This window comes from Rattus norvegicus, chromosome 11, assembly GCF_036323735.1.
Source record: "Rattus norvegicus strain BN/NHsdMcwi chromosome 11, GRCr8, whole genome shotgun sequence".
Taxonomy (NCBI): domain Eukaryota; kingdom Metazoa; phylum Chordata; class Mammalia; order Rodentia; family Muridae; genus Rattus; species Rattus norvegicus.
Genome location: NC_086029.1, coordinates 72,499,032 through 72,519,760, shown reverse-complemented (window position 1 = coordinate 72,519,760; position 20,729 = coordinate 72,499,032). Strand labels below are relative to the sequence as shown.

The 20,729-nt window shown below is 39.0% G+C and overlaps 1 protein-coding gene across 3 annotated transcripts in view; it reads left to right on the top strand.

Annotated features, from left to right (window-relative positions):
* The window catches only part of Lsamp (limbic system-associated membrane protein), a 2,169,735-nt gene that overhangs the window by 1,703,259 nt on the left and 445,747 nt on the right, over positions 1-20,729 (top strand). The gene's annotated exons all lie outside the window — the stretch shown is intronic.

Here is a 20,729-nt window from a genome sequence, read left to right as displayed (position 1 = left end):
TAGGGCTGATTACTTCTGCGGCATCTCACCCTGACTAATAGTTATGATGTTAAAATGAAAAGTGCTTTATCAGGAAGGAGCTGGGGGTTGTTCAGAACATTCGGAATAATCCAGGAAGCGCACGCTAAGAGTCTGAAGCAAAATTGAGTAGAGCCGTAACTATAGGAGAGATATAGATTCATAAGATAAGGCAGTCAGCAAAACACAGCTACCATATTAATACTGAAGGCAGTAAGGGTGGTCACTGTCTAATCATTTATCCAAAATTATTAATTAAATACTCAGTGTCTGTCAGCAGAAAATGAGGCCGAGTCCTTCTCTTCTTGGAGTTTATTTTCTAGTAGAGAGAGGTTGGAAAAATAAATGTGTGAATAATAAATGGTGGGGATGGCATTCTCTGCATCATTGGCTCCTGGCGCCTGGTCACGCTAAGGGTGATCAATTTTGAATGTGTATACTTGGACTGCTCTCGCTAAGGTGAAGGGGAAGTGCTAAGAATACAACACTCATACCTCAATTGCATAACTGTACATCTCCCAACAAAATTTGTTGGATTGAATCGTTAAAAAGTGTTTCTATTTAATTAACCATGGTGGACCATGTGATAGACGTGAAGGGAAAGCCAAGTAGAATGATCTACTGCATTTTTTTCTGGTTTTCAATTTATTAAAAAGGGGATTTTTTTCCCTCACACAATATACCCTGCCTATGGTTTTCCTTGCCACTCATCCTCTCAGTTGCTTTCTGCCTCTCCTCCCGTCCAGATCCACTCCCCTTTTATCTCTTATTAGAAAACAAACAGGCTTCTAAAGGATAACAATGAAATAAAGTAAAATAAGAGAAAACAAAAGCTAACACATCGGAAATAAAACAAAGGAAAGGAAAAGAGCTCAAGAGAAGGCACAGGAACTACAGAGAGCCATTTGTTCACATACACAGGGATTCCACAGGGCAGCACTAAACTCAGTCCTAATACATCCTCAAAAGACGTGTAAGGTAAAAAGAGAGAAAGTCTATAAATAAAACGAAATGAGTAATGAGATAAAACTTTATAAAGAAAAAAAGAGGAAATGCTCTACACATTATAAAACAAAAGAACCCCAAAGATGCCATTGATGAACATGCCCCCTACACTTTAGTTTGTTTCTCCAGTGAGACTCCCTTGGAGGAAACTAAATTTTCACTGCTAAATGGTTATCAGTTGGAGATTGCTTTGGGGTTAGGGATGGCGGCATGTGCCCCCTTTTTCTTTCAGCTCTCTGGCCCCACCTGGTGCAGAGTTGGGCATGCCGCCTCAGTCTCTGTGACTTCATGCTGCCTCAATCTCGCTGGCTTAGAGTCTATTTTCATCAACCCTGCTGCCTTTCAGTGTCAAGCAGCTGGCATGTGCTGGAGTCGGGTGACTGGGTTGTTACATTCAATCCCTCCGTGGCCCAGTCCTCCATCGTGGCAGGAGTGTCACCTCTCAGAGGCTTAGGTTCTCAAGTTCCCTGGACCGGGTGAAAGCAAGGTGCTATGAGTTGGTAGCGGGCTGGAAGAAGCAGTTAGAGTATAACCCTCTTCTTTCCCCTGAACTCAGGTTAGTTGCTGTGTATCTTCTGTGGCTCCAGAGGCCAAGGTTAAGCTGAGGCTTCAGATTAGGCCCATGGATTCAAGCAGGGCCCTTCCCTTGCTATTTTGTACAAGAGATTTGGGGTGGGGATTGATCGGTTGGGTTATTTCCCTTGTCTTAGCTTTACTTGATTAGTTTATAGCTTTTACTTTCTGTTTACCACATTTTTACATTCATTTCATCTTTTCTTGATGACTTAGAAAAAAATCAGTTTTCTTAATCTTAGAACTCAAACTGTAGATTCAAAACTTTGTGATCCATGAAACTGCAGTAGTTTTCTTATAGTTTAGTTATACAAGCTTTATAGACACAGATAGTTAGGACTCTGGATGTGACCATGGACATTCAGAAACATAAACTGACTGGGGCCTCAAGTTATCCACTTCACATGCCTACTTCTCTTAGTTCCTAAAATTAGAGTTACACCCAAACACATAGGAAGAAACATGCTGGATCCACGTATATACCTTGCAAATCACCAAAGCAACGTCATACTTGTTATAGTTATGGGATGTAGGGTAGATGATGTACATTGAAAGTGTTGGGGGAGGGGAACAAAACCACATGACCTAGTCGATTTCTCAAGCTGTCAGACTGCAGGTAGGGGGATTTGGAATTGCAACTTAAAAACAACAGTGACCTTTTTATCATTTCAATTTTATATTGAGCACCTTACTGCTTAAGTCAGACAACATCAGAACATATGGTATAACTTTGAAAGCTTTATCTAAGATTAGGGAAAGGCCAAGTAATTCGTATCTCATGGGCTAACAATAGAGTTATTCAGCCAACATTGTTCAGAGGTAAGAGGTTCTGTTCCCACCTCTATGACCAAGCTCTGCTTCCAACTCTAAGGCTATGAATGAAGAGTGGTGAGACAAGAGGCAAGTGGTCCAGGCAGGTAACTCAGGATCTGCTTTCTCCTTACTTGTAGCCCCACGTAAGTAACCCTCTGCTGGAGTCAGGATGGATATTTCAGTACATCTCAATTATGCAGGAATATTTTAAAAGGTCAAATTTAAAAAAAAATTATAGCTGCTTTGTACTTTTGTTCAAGAGCCTCAACCATTTTTCAAAACTGTCAAGCAGGATCAAAATGACGATGAAAGCTTTAATTATCTTATAGGAAGCCAAAATGTTTGGTGCCCCTTTGAGGGAGCAATCCCTTGGGAGGAGAGAGTCAGGATGGTAAAAATAAGACCTGGCAATAAAAATCAAGATTGTTTGCTGGAGCAATCATAGCAAATATATGATTCCTATAGGACAATGACTCAATGTGGGGTGACTCTGTCCCTTGAAATATAGTTGGAAATGTGTGTGGACAATGGTAGTTCACACACTCTTTTGAGGAATGGCTAGATGGTCTCATGCAAGTAGTAGAAAGTCACAGATGCCTTACATTGTATAGGAATATTCCACACAATGAAAAATTAATCATTCAGCCTCAAATATTAGTAGTTCCTTGAAATGTTGAGAAACCCCACTTGGGGTATGTGTTCATACAGACCTTTGGAAATCTAGTCACTCTAATGCAATGCCTCTATTCTATAGGTTGATTTAATTAGTGGGTTGTTAATCTATGAAGATTAGGGTATGAAGTTTACAGTTGTTTAACTCGATTCTATAATTTAATCCACAAGACATATGATATTTGTTCACCTTCTGTACACTGAGTACATCACTCAGTGTTTTTTCCTTATTGTTTCATTTTGTTTTCTTTGTTTGCTATTTGTTTGTTTTGAGTTCTTTGTTTTGTTTTTGTTTTTTCATGCGCAGTAGGGCTAACACTACCTCTACATTTTATGGGTCCGTCAAACATGTTGACAAAAATAAAGTGACAGAATACAATATCCTAGATCATATTGCCTCTATTGATTGTTTGATACCAAATGTCCCATTCTAGACTTTATTACCTTGCCTGTATTCACAGAAATTCTGCATAAGAAAGAAAGAAATGGAAATTATTACCTCCAGAATATATTGTCGTGCATTAGGAGATATCTGAGTATGCTGGCTGTTGTTGTTCATTGCTATCACATCTAGGTAGGATTGCTGACTTCTTTTCTCTCCTAGCCACTTGCATATCTCCTTCTAGTCCTACAATGGCCGGCCTTCAGGAAGGGCAATCCATGGCAGTTCCTGCTGATTAATTGAAATTCTCCCTATGAAGTGCATGGTGTCTTACCTTCAATTTCTGAGAGGCAACCAAGGGCAGTGGCAACAGCCCTGATTATTTTCGAGCAGAGTTGGGGGAGGCTTTATCTTGGACCTCCCTGGCCAATAACTTGACATAAGATACCCTGTGTCAGCCACAAAGGTTTTTGTAAGGCCGGTTCAATAGAGGGAAAATTATGTCTGGCACTGGCTGTTGAGGCCTGGGAGAATAGAATAGAACCTAGTGCCACTTCCCTAAGCTAGCATAATTTCTAACTCCACTCTAAATGTTTGTCTTTAACTCATTGGGTAAGTTTAGTTTTCATCCCTCACCAAAGACGCTTCCTTCCTTTTGCAGCAGAGAACTTTATCAAAAGCCATAACTGGTCAAAATGCAGACAATGGCTAATTGTGGGGTGCCTAGCCACAGCTGTATAGCTATAATGCAAGCCTTACATTTAATGCTCATGGAATATTACAAATGAGGAGGCAGAAGGATTGTAAGAACCAAAGGACTAGAATGGGACATCTATTTCAGTACAATGTAATATGCATGAAAGGAACTCTGTACCCAGGAAATCTCAATAATATGGCTATCTAAGTGGGAAATAAAATTTAACAACAACAGGGTTTGGAGTATTCACCCTAGAAAAAAAGCTTCAGCCAACCAATGGTTGCTTAAAGAGTAGGAATATGTCATCTCAACAAACAAGTCCTAGCCAATTCTAAGTTGTCAGCACTAAAAAATGCATGAGCAATACTAAATTTCCTCATCATGTTGCATTTATGAACAAATATATATATAAACATGTATGTATATATGTATGTGTACATATAGAGATCATATATGTATGTGCGTATATATATATATTATATAAGACGTCATGTACTTGAGAAAAAGTTGAAGGAACACAGAAGCAGGGAGAAGAAGGTAGAAAATTACATAAGTACAATATTCACCTGTGAAACTCTAAAAACAAAAAAACTAAAGAAAAGAAATAGAGAGGAAAAAAGACAAAGAAAATCAAACACTCATCATACCATACTGTTGAATTGAATTTTGATCTTTTCCCCCATCATTTAGTAAAGATTTACACATATTAAAATGAAACGAAGGCCCAAATTATAGTTTGTATGCATTGTTCTTACTACTGATATGAGGATCACATTTGTCTTCTTTGAATCTAAAGAAGAATATAGAGTGGATGATGAAATTCATTAGCAGGTTAAAGTATCTGAGCTCTAAATACAACCAAATTATATACACAAGTCTTCAACATTGTCTTCAAAAAGTTATCCCAGTATATTCAGGCTTTATTTTCCATATATTCCTCATATATATATATATATATATATATATATGTTCCATAAGTACATGCAGAGGTCAGAGGTTGATGAGAATTATCTATCTTCCTCAATCGCTCTCAACTTTATTTTTTTCTAACAATGTTTACATTTGTCCTTTAATTTATAGTTTGAAAAACTTTCATATATTTATACAAGCATCTTGATTGTATCCTGTCCTCTTATTTTCCTCAGAACATTCTCAATACATCTCCCTCCCAACTTCGTAAAGTATTCTTCTACATTTTTAAATTCTTTCATACAATACATCTTGATCATATTTATTTTCCCCTTTCCCAACTTATCCAAAATACTCCCTACCCACCCAAAGTCATGTCCTCTCTGTCTTTTTTTCACCAAGAACAAAGAAAGTACACACACACACACACACACACACACACACACACACACACACACACACAAACTAAAACAAGGCATAGCAAAACAAGCAATCCCCACTCAACCAAAAACATAATAAAGATTGCCCTGGAGTGTGGTTGGTATGCCCTATGTCACTCCATTGGAGAAAATTGATTTTTCTCTCCCCTTGCAGCTATCCATTGCAAATAATTTCTTAGTTAGGGGTGGGACTTCGTGCCTACTTCCCTGTCGCCTTGGGTTTGGCCTGGTTTGAACGTTTGCTGGTCTTGTGCCTGATGTTCTAAACCTTTTATTTTGCTCCTTGTATCATATCCATATCATGTCTTGGGCTTGAGCCTGGGTTTTTCATTTTAAAAGTAAATCTAGGTAGTGGGTGAGTGACAGTCAAGAAGAAGGTCACGGGTAGGCTGACCCTATGCAATTCTTTTCTTCTGAGTTTCTGTGTCCCTGCCTTTTCTTTGTAGTGAATGAAAAAAGGTGACACTGAAAACAAGGGGGTTAGCATTTATACTGTACATTACTGGAGTAGAAATAAATCCCTTACCTCACCTTCTGACAAGTATAAATTGTGTCCTTTTGGGTTTATGCATTTTAAGGACAACACACAGTCTATTTAAAATAATAAATATTTTCAAACATGAAATTCTGAATAAAAATATGCCCTTAGAACTACAAAGTACAGGAAAGACAGAATGATTAAAAGTGTCTCACAAGAAAGCAATTTCTTTTTTATTTTTGCGAGTTAGCTGTCTGAGACGCTCCCTGCACTGAATGCTGCCTATTGCTTCGTGATGACGATCAAGATAGAGTAAGGAAACGCCTGCAGTGTGTAGACACACTACCTATCTTAGTAAAAGACGTCACAACAGCATTGACAGAGCACATCCTAGGAGTTTTCACGTGTGTGTGAACAATACATGTATGGAAGCATGGAGTTTAGAAATGATATCTAGAATCTGAAGGTAAGGCTCCTGTTAGTTTAATCTCCTATGTGGGTTAAGACATCCAGACGGGACTCACTGTCCAGTCTTTACTTAAGTCGGACTCTAACAATAGAATACAGAAGTCATAGAAATGGTGCTGGGATACTGTTTTTTGTTTTTTATTTTAATTTTTTTACAATATAGCTATGTCAGGGCTTGCTCTGATCTGTTTACAGTAATTACGACGGTAACTTCATGAAATACCATGTAATTCACTGGAAAGAATCAAGTGACATGTGGAATGTATCTTAGAGACATCTTCTTACCTCTTAATGAGTTGGTGCTGATTTAATTGAAAAGCAGATTCCTCACTCCCTCATCCATCCTTGCTCTCCCCATCCCTTCCATGCATCCCTTTTCCTTCTCTTCTCTTTCCAATTATTCTCTCTGTGCTTGCATGATTTATTTTATTTCAGTTGTTTGGTTTTCCTAATACTGAAGGCAACGAGTTTTATTATGGTGTGTTTGGATGGTTAGTCCCCCTTCCCCTCCCCTCCCCTGTACTTTTTCTTTTTGCAGCCTTCTACCCCTAATAATGCCCTTTCTCCTTTCACATCTTGTATGACTTTATCATCTTGTCTACTCCTCTTTCTCTAACCCCTTTTCCTTCCCTCATGGTCTTCTTGGAGGTACATCTAGGGTTTGCATATGAGACAAAACATAACACTGTTTATCTTTCTGAGTTTGAGCCATCTCTGAATAATTATTTCCTGATGCATTCACATTACTACCGATTTCATAGTTTTATGTTTCCTTATAGCTGAATAAACATCAACGAATATGTGTACCACATTTTCATTATCCATTCCTCTATTGGCAGACAGAAGTTTTGTGGGTGATATGAACACAATTCAACAAAAAGCCCAAGAATTTGAAAGTTGGCCTATTGGGTGTCATTCAAATATTCTGCATAGTAGAAAGACATGTCTCAAATTGGATCTCAGAATATTTGTTGTGCCAACACATAAGTGTATTTTTAAACTTATTTGTTTTCAACCCAATTTGGTGGTAGATTCCAGTGTAATCTTCCCTACCCCTGGGCTTCTCAGAATCATTATTGCCCTTTATATGTGGTCTATAAATTTCTTCAATGTATATTATAGTTAGAATATTCTATCTATTGTTTACCTCCTACTTTTAAAAAAAGTCTATGAATCTTAACTTTGAAATAAACTTTGCACTTCAGAATTGAAAATAATGGGGGAGTTCTAGGGGGAACAGAGAAAAATAACAAAAAATAGAACTTTTGTCATATCAGTATCACAAGATCAGGTGCTTGTATTTCTGAACTACAAGGAGAAAGAAATGCTAACTTTTATGACTTGGAGAGTCCTTGATTTTAAGCTCAGTCAGTATCTGCGAGGATTTCTTGCTCTTCTAGCTAGACTTCGCAAAAGGATTCTAAGGCAGTCAAGTGGAATGCCTGCTTTATGATTGAACTTAAGTGCCAACTCTCTTCCAATGGTCAGAGCAGTATATCTTATTTAAGTAAATAAATAAGGAGGTAAACAAATGAATAAATGAAGTCTGCAGGCTGCTCCCCTCATCCCAGGCTGCACCTCACATCCCAGGCTGCCCCCCCCCCCACATCCTTCCACACAGATCTGTTTTGCCAAGTTCCTCCTTCTTATCTTATAGGTAGCATTTGGTCACTTCATGAATTATTCTCTCTGTATGTTCTTTCATTCTTTCTTCTTGCTCCTAACATTCATATCCCAAGAGAAGTTAAAATGAAAAATGAATGAGTCTGTATTCTCCAATCCTTAGAATCTTTGAACAGACTTAGAAAGGTACCAGAAAAGCTTCTATTCAACACTCACAACAGAAAAGAACTGGACCATGGTAGACAGAATGTTTGCGCACAGGCACTATGTCTTGGAGGGGCAGCTCCAAGGTGTCTGCTTCTATGTTTGTTTCTAACAGCCAGGCCCAGGATGCGAGCCAGGAGCTGTGCAGGTGCCAGAGGCCAGTCAGCACTTCCTTGCCTGCACCAGATTGTAAACCCAGTCCTTTAAGGGGAGAGTCTTTGAACCAGTCAGTGGGAGTATTTTTTGCTGTTCACAGAACACAGTGTTCTGCCTTCTGGAGCGAGGAGGGCAGGGGCACATAAACCATGCATCCGTTCACATTGTGCTGCAATGTGGAATTCATAGAGGTCACAGCATATCTGCTAGTCACCTGCACCTAGTAATTTACTGTCCCTCTTACTCTGGCTCGTTTTCCCCAGCACTGCTTCATTACTTCAGGACTGCCTTTTCTTATATTATAAGTATAATCTTGTCCATCATTTCTTAATTAAAATATGGCTGCCTAGTTCACTACACGTGCCTTGATGTTTGTTAATGGCAGCTCCCTTTGCTATACGTTTCTAAGAAATGATTAAAGGCAATAGGAGAAAGAATCAGCTGGGTACTTTAGCATTGACAGTGCTACAAAGCATGTCAGCCCGTGAGCATACAGCAAGAAATTAAGCATAGATGTTGGGGGCAGTTTAACAATTTCTTTTGCTTGCTAATTTCTCACTAAAGTAGCTAGAACATTCCGGTTAGGAGGGAATTCTCTCTAGTTTTGAGTTCAGCAGCCATTCACAAGCACATCAGACAACCATGAAAACCCACACCTAGGTTCATTTAACCCAATTGCCTAAGACCTGTGCTCATCTGATGCGAAGCCATTGCTTGCCTCTGGCAGCAAATCCACCACACCACTTTAAAAGGAGAAGAAGAAGAACAATTGTTTCTCAAACTTTCCCCTTCTGAGGCTGAACCAGCAGAAACTAGGATTGATTTTTCAGGCTTGGAAATGACAGGTGCTGCACAGCCAAACTAAGATCTCTGTAAGCTATGTAGGCAGCTCTGTAAAGCCGGACTGACTGCTATAAACCCTTCATCTGGAAAGGGTATGGAGAACAGGTGATGATTTGTGCCTATAAGTTGGTGAGAGGGATTTTGCAAATTGCCCTAGTATAAGAACAATAATGATCTCTTTACTCAGAGAGGGTATTATGGGTGCTTGGATTCTCCTATTTACCTACTAGGTAGGTGCACTTCTGTGTTTCCTCGTATCCATGCCTATAGGAACATAAGAACATTGGAATTTTATAATGAAAGATGGTTGAATGTTACTATCTTAAAATTTCTCATACTGTGATCACAGGATACATGGATACAGCGTCTCCATGAGATGGTGTGGGATGGAGAATGCAGGCACTGTGATATAACATTAGACTACTACTCACGGATTACTTAGAGGGGAATCTCACAATGCTGAACAGAAAGCCTGATAAGTGTGGGGACTCCTAGATGATTATTGGGGAGTCTTTGTAGCCTGGATATACTGTGATTGACCACTTGAAATGGAATCTAAAGGAAGTAAAACCGTACAGATGGTTTTACTAAAAGAATGCCAACGTAGTCGTTAAATCTAGGGAATCTAATTTTGCAATCTGTGGGATTTAGAACAGAAGGAGGAGGAGGAAGCGTCGCATGGTCACACTCACTACTGGCTTCTTGGAAAACTGCTACCCGGTGATGCTAGTGAAGTGGCCCCCCAAATACGGGAGCGCCGTGGAATGTGAGAGACTAATGTTAGTTTTCGGAGATTGTCTGAAGGTCCCCTGCCTCTCTTCATCGACTACAATCAAAATCCAGACAGAAAACTGTTACTTCCGTGTATGTTTCTCCAGATTTTCCCAGTTCAAGCTCCAAGACCTGATCCCTAACCTTGAACTGTGAATCATGTAACGGCTCCCATCCCTCTCAGCTGTTGGAAAATTTTAATGATTGAAAATGTAATGAAGGGGTATCTGAGATTTGCGGTTTAATAAGGTAGGGTTTCTAGGATGTAAAAATCCATAGAACAGCAAATTTATCCATAGAACCAGTTTTATAGATATTGTTAAGATATAAGAGTGCTGGAGAAATGATATAATTATCTATTGAATATAGTAGTTTTGACCTCCATGTCCAATAACCAAGTTATATAAAGATTATATATTCTAAAAGTAGTGAAAATTCTTCTGTCTTTCACTGTGCTCTTTTCCCTGCCCTACCTCTTTTGATTCATTTGTCCTATGAAGCCATTTTTGACTTCTACATTCTATAATGAATTTCTCTTTTCTCTCGGAGCACCAAACTTGTTAGTCTCTAAATGTTAACATTTAAGTGGCTCTATGCAATGCAGCGTTTGCTTTTCTGTGCATGTGTTACCTATCTGAGAGACAATGGGCTTTCTGTTATTTCTGTGTCCTTTAAAATCATATGAATCCTGGGCTGCATACTAGGAGAGCCTAATACACATATTGATTGACTGCTGTTTCTTTCTGAAAAGTACAATGTCATCATCGTGCACTAATTTGAAGAGGCAGTGACCTTCAGTGGAAACTGGAGCCTAACTTTAGAAAAATCAGCATGCAGCACAACGAACTCGCATCTTGTGGCATCTGCTTCAGATCGGAAGGATCAGAGGTTCAAATTCCTCACTCAAGCTCTGTGATGATCAGTGATGGGACGTTTCAAGACCTTGTAGAGAATCGGCCTATCAAAAAAAGTTGGTCGATTTAATTAATAATAATATAAGAGCCAATTTCACAGCTCATTACCTCAAGCAGACTAGAACACGGAAGTTGAAGGGAGGCTTACACAAACATGGGCGTTTGCTGCTTTTGGTCTTGATGGTGACCCGTAGCCAAATGGATGAGGAGTGTCCCTTTGCTGTGTGTCTTCCGCAACTGCTCATTTGTGTCTACATTAATCCAGGCTCGATAACACAAAACAGTGAGAGTAAGAAGAGACGGGAGCCCCACCCCGCTGGTTTACTTCATTAATAAGGCCACAGGCTCTTCGGGTTCCTCCTCCCTCTCCCCTCCCTTTCACTTTCTGTTTCCTTTAACTGAAGGCAATTCATCTCATTTTAATTAATTTTTACTTGCAGCATTATCTCCCTGAGTATAAAGACAAAAAGTTTTTTTTTTAATTACAAAGCTAACGGCATTAATTACTAGTACAGTAAATGCATTGACGCGCGAAGCTCTGTGCCTTCCAAGGAGCTGAAGCAGCATTTGGTGAACACTTCAGCAGCTGGAAAAGACTTAGTCACAAAGGAGAAACCTCTCTGTAGTTTCAGTATGAACGCTGTCCCTGCACTGATTGAGCCACTGGCTTAACTGAAGGTGACATGGCTGACGGACTAGAGACAGGACTATTACATTAGAGAGGAAAGTTTACTCATAGAGTCACTCTGGACTTCCTGCTGAGGGTACAGTCAGTGAGGAACCAAAACTAATCTAACAAGCTTTGAAATATATGAAAATGGCTACAGTAACTTACCATTATTTTATATCTGAAGTGTCAAATGTTCTTCTTTTTTTACTGTTTTTTGCTGTATTAAATTTAAAAAAACAAGGCTCTGGACTCAAAGCTAAAAACAAACACATGGTCTGATATTGGCAGAAACTATTCATGTGAGCTCATGTTTTCAGAGGGCAGCATTATGACTGAAAGAGCATGTGGTATGGCTCTGGATTGGTAAGATTATTGACAATGGCTTGTTCACTATATGACCATGGACCAGGGACAAAAGATGGGCTCAGCTCTAACTCTCAGAAGCCTCTCTTCACTGACTCATGGCCTGATATTGGCCAGCATTGAGTGTCCTCAGAATCAGTAAGTGTGCCTATTCCTCAGTCATTGACACAGCGACTTTACACAAGAACTTGAGACATCCAAACAGAGGCTCTATGGCCCAAGCCCATGGCTGTGTTTATCCTTGACTGTAGTTTATATTTGACCACAAAAATGCCTCAAGGGAATGTCCCTGACACATTACAATAGAAAGCTGAGAAAAAGGCACACACCCCCATTTCTGTCCTAACATATCTATATTCTTTTCCCAAGTGATCTTAAACAATTCTGCACCTCTGTCTTTCCATAACTTCTCCATGACTCTCTTGTACGTCTAAACATTTTCATAAATGTACTTATAATCTTCATTCCTCCAACACTCACCTCACTGTCTACAATTCAGTTATCCTTTCTGTCACACTTTTGAGTTAGTTAAACAGTCTCTCATTGGGGTCTTTTAATACACTCTGGAAAATATAATAGTGGCATTTATAAACCTGAAGTTACTTAAGGGAGAAAGGAAATTGAGTAATAATTTCTAGAATCTTTGATATATACTGCTTTCCTCAGAAACTCCACCACAGCTACACATCCCTGAACTTTACAGGTTTTCTATAGGATCCTCTAGCATGGAAACACAAATAAAACATATCACACTTAATTTTGCTTCACTATTTTATTACTAAGTATGGATTGATTTTTCAAAATTGCCCATGTTAATTACTTTTCCCACTGATAGGACTGTATACTTGATAGACTAACTTAAGGAAGGAACTATTCGTGTGGGCTCATGTTTCCAGGGGATACCGTTATGGCTGAAAGTGCATAGTGATGTGATTCTGGGATAGTACGATTATTGACAATGGCTTATTCACTATATGACCATGGACCAGGAACAGAAGATAGGACCTGAACCAGGGTTCAGCTATAACTCTCTGCAGCCTCTCTTCAGTGACACATGCTCCATTTGATATATCCCACCTTATCTAAAAACACCAGCACCAGTGTGGAATGGATGTTAGATCCATGGGCCTTAGTGATACAATTCAAATTCGAAGTATAGCACCAACTATAGTTTCAATAGTACCAATATTTCTTAAAAGTCCAAACCTATCAAGATATGATGGTATAATGTTATCATTTTCTTTCCAAAGGGAAGAGTGGAAAAAGAGCAAGTACAGTAATTGATACTGAAACACAGGCAGACAAACACCAAATTCCATAGTTCTATACCTTTTATCTAGAGCATATGATGGTGTGATAGGATATCCAAGGAATTTCAGGGAGGCGTGCACCTACAACTTTGTAACATATAGATCACATGGACTCTCTCTTGATCTAGCTTCTCTCATGCCCACAGTTTTCTTCTGCACCTGGGTTCTCTATCTTCCTGGTATCCCCATTGCAGCTTTGGCCTCATGTATCACTCATTTAGGACAAGCCTTCAGGAATCCTGACTCTAGTCCCTTCTTTTAAACCTGGGAGGAAGTTTCCACATTCTCACACATACACTTACCACTACTGTCAAAAACAATATCAGGTGCAGGGCACTAAAGTTTAGCAACAGATCAAGAAGTAGGTACAACTCCCAAGCCCGTGGCTGCTGCAATGTTTGATTGCCTGGGCCTCTAAGCATGGCATGAAGTTGTGTCCTGAGTACCCCTAGGCAAAAGGGCTACTCCAATGCTCTCTTCTCAAACCCACATCTTTCAAATAAATTTACTCCTTTTTAACCTTGACCTTTAGATGGGTGAAATGGAGGGCACCCATGCACCCACCCACCCCTTCCTGCCTCCCTACCCTAGCATTCCCCTATACTGGGGCATCCAGCATTGGCTTTTCCTCCTACTGTTGCCCAACAAGGCCATTCTCTGTTACATATGCATCAAATGTACAAATGCCCTGTGTGATTTTTCCTGTTATTTCAGATCCAAAAACGTGGCTTCTTTTTAATGGAACTGATCTCTTGAGGAAGCACATTATTATGTGTTGCAACACTTTTTCTAGCAAAACTGGCTATCTGTCAGTTTTGTTCCTAATTCTCTCCGTACACCTAACCAAAGGGAACTAGTAACAGAAATGTCGCACATGGATGTTACACTGCACTGAATCTTCCTCTGCCAGATTAATTCCTCTGCCATGTTTACAGCTTCACACAAAGTCTCAGGGCACAGACAAACTGTAGACAAGTTCTTCACCAGATATTCACAAGGTGTCATCCACCCAGAGATTCCATTTGAAGCTTCACAAGCACAGTCCCTACTATTTATATCTTGTCATCATTCTCATCTTTTGACTAAGTAGCAAAACTGCCTGTTAGTCTGATGATAAACTTTTAGGTGTAATCTAACTTAGGGTTCCATTTTATGATACTTGAAAAATCATAGCCAAAGTTTCTGAAGCATACATCCCATTATTCACATTAGTTGTGTTACTGTTGTTGTTGTTGTTTTGATGATGGTGGTGGTGGTGGTGGTGGTGGTGGTGGTGGTGGTGGTGGTGTGTGTGTGTGTGTGTGTGTGTGTGTGTGTGTGTGTGTGTGTGGCATTTGATTTTGTTATTGTGAAAATTATCAGAAAAAAATAACTTGAAAATATTTATATTGGCTCATCATTTCAGAACTCAGTGGTAACTGTATTCCATCACTACTGATCCTATACCGAGGAAGGCAAAGATATCCTAATTTTATCCACAGGGAAGCAAACAATGGGGAACTTGTGGGAAGTGAAATACCTCAATTCCTTTAAAGGAGTCCGAGTGAAAGAACAAGGTGCGAAGAGTAAGATGCGCCTTTAAGAACAGACACCTATTTATCTGCTTCTTCCAACTATGTTTTACCCTGGAAAATGTCTTCTATCTTTCAACAATGGCACAAATTTGTGAATCTGTCAGTAGTTTAACAAATATATTGATGATGGCAGACAGTTCATGATTTTACCCCAAATCAAATTCTGAATTCTTTGGCAACCAGGTCTTCCACACTTGAATCATCTTCTTAAAGGGAGACTTTATATCCAAACAAGAGCATTTGTGTAGACATAAGATATGCTGACGAGATCTTATCTAACAGAAATGTTTATGTTCTGACCACTGAGCTTAACTGCAAGTTATGAAGATACTCTTATGAAAAATGTGTTATCAGTTCCAAGTGTCATACCATACATAAAGTTTGGGAACTATGGTTTTTAATTGACAATTGCTTGTAGGTATTTATCTTCGGAGATTCAACTTAGTGCTATTTCCTAGTCACAATATCTACAGCTTTAAATGTATTAAATCAGCAGGAATTTTTGGTTGTCGGCTGTGTATTTTTTACAATGATCTGAATTTGAATTTTTTTCCAGAGTACATTATGACCTTTAGTTTCTCTCTATTTTCTCTAAACAAGCAAATTTAACTTACATTCCTGTTTCAAAGATTTGAAAGAATGGCAAGGGCTTCTGTTCATTGTTCTTTGAATGTCTTAATTTGGTAGAATAAGACTACAACAGTCCCCAAAGCAACACTTGAATGAGAAGTCCTGGTGTCTTTTGTTTTGTGAAATTGCCACGAATAAAAGCTCACAAACATAATGAGAAATAATCAGGGAAAATTAATTGCTGAATTTATTTAAATTTTTATGAAATATGATAATTATTTAGATTGAAATTTGTCTAATGCTATTACATTGGTTTCTTTTTTTTTTCCCACATCTGTATGAGCTCAGTGATTCCCCAGGGGAAAATGGGAAAGTGCATGTTTCCCAACAGGTTCTTCAAGTTATCATTTGAGAGAGCCTGGGGGGAAAGGCTAGATAAAATATTGAATATACCACCTACTTTCCCCAATGCCTCTAGCTTCCCTCATGAGTCAATAGGGGATTAATACTGATCTGTCTTTCAAAGTTCAAACTACTTTTTGATGTTACCCACATTTTATTTATTTGATATGTTTTCCACATAATATTTAGAAATGGCTTACTTCTTTAGCTAAATCATTTTCACATTTGATAAGAGCATCACCATTGCTACCATTAAATCAACAGCCCAGCAATACTGGCTAAGATTATAGAAAAGATAATTATCATTTATTTAGCACCTATACACTTAATTAGATTGATCAGCATTGAAGGTCACTTAGCCTTCGAATTAGACACATGCTATTGTCATCATTTTGCACACAAGGGAACAGGTACTAAGAATTGAGTGCTTGTCTAAAGGGGCCTGGCTCTTCAGTAGTGATGAGGTCTGAACATAATTCTGGACTTTCAGACTCCAGAGCCTGCACAGTATTGATTCTAAGGTTATTGGTGATGACGTTGTATATTTTCAGTTACCTCCTGCACTGACACACCCTTGGAAAATAATCAAGGAATAGTCTACTTTTGACATTATTGACTTATTGTTAAGTAACATTTGAGTCAGTAACATTCCACAAGGGCATGTGTTTTGTAATGCTTTACAACCTCTTCAAGAAAGGTTTTGTTGAACTTAAGACAGTCAAGGGTATAAAATAAAGAGAATCCTTAGCTAGTTTAAAGAAACAGAACTAAGTATTTCCCCTCTATTTTCCCCCTTTCAAGTAGCACAGTTTTTCTTTTTTCTTTTTTTTAAATTGGATGTTTTATTTACATTTCAAATGTTATCCCCTTTCCCGCTTCCACATCTATAACCCCCATCCCATCCCTCCTCCCTGTGCTTCTATAAGGGTACTCCCCCACGCACCCACCCACCCCTTCCTGCCTCCCTATCCTGACATTCCCTTACACTGGGGCATCCAGCATTGGGAAGACCAAGGGCTTCTCCTCCTATTGCTGCCCAACAAGGCCATCCTCTGCTACATATGTATCTGGAGACTTGGGTCGGTCCCTGTATATTCTGTGGATGGTGGTTTAGACCCTGGGAGCTTTTTATGATATAGTATTGTTGTTCTTATGGGATTGCAAACCCCTTCAACTCTTTCAATCCTTTCTCTAACTCCTCCAGTAGGGACCCCATTCTCAGTTCAATCGTTGGTGGTGATCATTCGCCTCTGTATTTGTCATACTTTGGCAGGGCCTCTCAGGAGAAAGTTATATCAGGCTCCTGTCAGCATGCACTTCTTGGCATTAGCAATATTGTCTGGGTTTGGTGGCTGTATGTATATGGACTGGATCCCCAAGTGGGGCAGTCTCTGAATGGCCTTTCCTTCAGTCTCTGCTCCAAATGTTGTCTCCATATTTCCTCCTGTGAATATTTTTGTTCCCACTTCTAAGAAGGACTGAAGCATCCACACTTTGGTCTTCCTTCTTCTTGAGCTTCATGTGGTCTGTGGATTGTACCTTGGATAATCCAAGCTTTGGAACTAATATCCACTTATCACTAAGTACATACCATGTGTTGTGTGTGTGTGTGTGTGTGTGTGTGTGTGTATGTGTGTGTGTGTGTGTGTTTGAGTTACCTAACTCAGGATGATATTTTCTAGTTTATTCCATTTGCCTATGAATTTCATGAAGTCATTGTTTTTAATAGCTGAAGTGTAATCCATTGTGTAAATGTACCACATTTTCTATATCCATTTCTGTGTTGAGGGGCATTTGAGTTCTTTCCTTTTTCTGGCTATTATAAATAAGGCTTCTATGAACATAGTGGACCATGTGTCCTTGTTATATGTTGGAGCATCTTTTGGTATTTGCCTAGGAGTGGTATAGCTGGGTACTCGGGTAGTACTACGTCCAATTTTCTAAGGAACCTCCAGACTGATTTCCAGAGTGGTTGTACCAGCTTGGAATCCCACCAAAAATAGAGGAAAGTTCCTCTTTATCCACATCCTTGTCAGTATCTGTTGTCACCTGAGTTTTTGATCTTAGCCATTCTGACTGGTGTGAGGTGGTGTATCAGGGTTGTTTTGATTTACATTTCCCTGATAACGAAGGATGGTAAACATTTCTTTAGGTGCTTCTCTGCCGTTTGATATTCCTCAGCTGAGAATTCTTTGTTTAGCTCTGTATCCCATTTTTTAATAGGGTTATTTGGCTCTCGGGAGTCTAACTTCTTGAGTTTTTGTATATATTGGATATTAGCCCGCTATCAGATGTAGGATGGATAAAGATCTTTACCAATCTATTTATTGGTTGCCATTTTGTCCTAATGACAGTGTCCTTTACCTTACAGAAGCTTGGCAATTTTATGAAGTCCCATTTGTCTATTCTTGATCTTAGAGCAAAAGCCATTGGTGTTCTGTTCAGAAAATTTTCCTCAGTGCCCATATGTTCGAGGCTCTTCCCTACTTTTTCTTCTATTAGTTTGAGTGTATCTGGTTTGATGTGGAGGTCCTTGGTCCACTTGGACTTGAGCTTTGTACAGGGCAATCAGAATGGATTGATCTGCATTCTTCTATGTGCTCACCACCAGTTGAACTAGCACCATTTGTTGAAAATAATTTATTTTTTCCACTGGATGGTTTTCTCTCCTTTGGCAAAGATCAAGTGACCATAGGTGTGTGGGTTCATTTCTGGGTCTTCAATTCTGTTCCACTGATCTATCTGCCTGTCTCTGTCCCAATATCATACAGTTTGTTTTTTGTTTTCTGGGGTTTTTTTTGTTTTTTGTTTTGTTTTTATCACCATTGCTCTGTAATACAGCTTGAGGTCAGGGATGGTGGTTGCCCCAGAAGTTCTTTTAGTTTTGAGGATAGTTTTCACTATCCTGGTTTTTTGTTATTCCAAGTGCATTTGCAAATTTCTCTTTCTAACTCTGAAGAATTGAGATGGAATTTTGAAGGGGATTGCGTTGAATCTGTAGATTGCTTTTGGCAAGATGGTAATTTTACTCTAGTAATTCTGCAAGTCCATGAGCATAGGACATCTTTCCATATTCTGAGACCTTCTTCAATTTCTTTCTTCAGAGACTTGAAGTTCTTCTCATACAGATCTTTCACTTGCTTGGTTAAAGTCACAGCAAGGTATTTTATATTATTTGTGGCTATTGTGAAGAATATCATTTCTCTAATTTCTTTCTCAGACTGTTTATCCTTTGAGTAGAGGAAGGCTCCTGATTTGTTTGGGCTTAACTTGTACTGTCTTTTAAAAAACAACAACCAAAAAATAAGCCTGTACTTACTATGTATAAACAGCAAGTATTATGTCAAAATAGTCCTATGTAGACTATGTATATATGTATATATATATGTATAATGCATGCTGTTTATTGACACCAAATAGAGATATCTCTCCTATATTTTAGCTGTCATCCGTGAAGGTAATCAATTTAACAGTCAAGGAGAGAAAATATGAAGGAAGCATAAAATAATAGGTGTTCTGAGAAATATGAGATTATAAAGCAAGAGAAGAGTGAGAGGAATGTAGGTTGGGCTGAAAAATATTGATAAGAAGTTCTTTGACAAAGAATTCTAGAATTCAGATATATCCTATTTGTTTACTTGTTTAATATTTCTTAACCGTCTGCAATGGTCCTGCTACTCTATTGGGTGAGTAGCAGTGAAAACAATGGACAGTAAGTTCAGGTTCACCGATATTGAAATATGTATCCATATTAAGGTAAAACTGTAGTAGGAATGTACCTCTGAGCTTGGGAGGCTTGGTAAAATGTCTCTAAGAATTGGCAATAAAGATGAGGAGACACTCCCTAAAGAAGCAGTCATATAAGAGACCTGATTTGTACAATTTACAAGCACCTGCCTAGGATGCACTTGAAAATATTTATAGCATTTCTTTTGTCATATATCTAACGCAAGTAAATCTCTTCATTTAACCATAATGGGGAGGGGATGCTTTGGGAGGAACTTGGAGTAGTCAGGTAAAACCAGCTTCTAGAGACCCTTCATTTCCTCATGGGATGGTGATAGAAAGAGAACTACTGGTTGCATATGTCTTCAAAAATAAAATTCCTGACTTTCAGTGCATTAAAGTGGAGGAAGAAGGAAGGACTGAGCAGTGCAGTTTTGTGGGGTTTGTGGGTTGATAAGGTGGATCTGGAGGGCCTGATTCTTTTTAATCTAGGAGACGCTGGAAAACAGAGTTCACCCCTCCCAAAGTAGGAGTGTCATCCAGGTCCTTTTGAACACCATGTGTGACATGTCTTTACATATCGAAAGATATATGTTTACTCTAGGAGACATTAAAGAAATGCTTAAGTTTGCAAATATATGGGCTATATAAAAATAAAGACAAACTAATACCAACGGCCATTGACCTTAGACATGTGAGTTTCCATATTTCTCTGGCTTACAGTGACCCACTTGAGGTGCACAGTTAGGTTTCGCAGGCTGGAGAGATGGAGGTGTAGAGCCATATTGTGAGAAAAATCTCCTTTTTCTGTTATAGAACAAATGGGTGGTTCTGTTTCATCAGTGGAAACAACAGGAACCCAGAAGTACAGAGCGACATGTCACTTGTTGGCATTGTTTTCTATTTTAAAGAGGGAATAGGTGCTAATTTATCAGCCATTCATCTTGGCTGCTAATTTTGGAGCGGATGAAACAAAACTGTCACCTGAAGACTTGAGCATGAAGCATAAGGGTTTACAACCTCACACTTACTCCCCGGACCACAAATGGAGATTGAGGATTGAAGTGGAGCTTGCATGGCTGCTGCTATGTGCAGGAGACTGCCCAGTTTGGTGAGAATTGGAGCCCAAATTTACTGAGAAACCTATT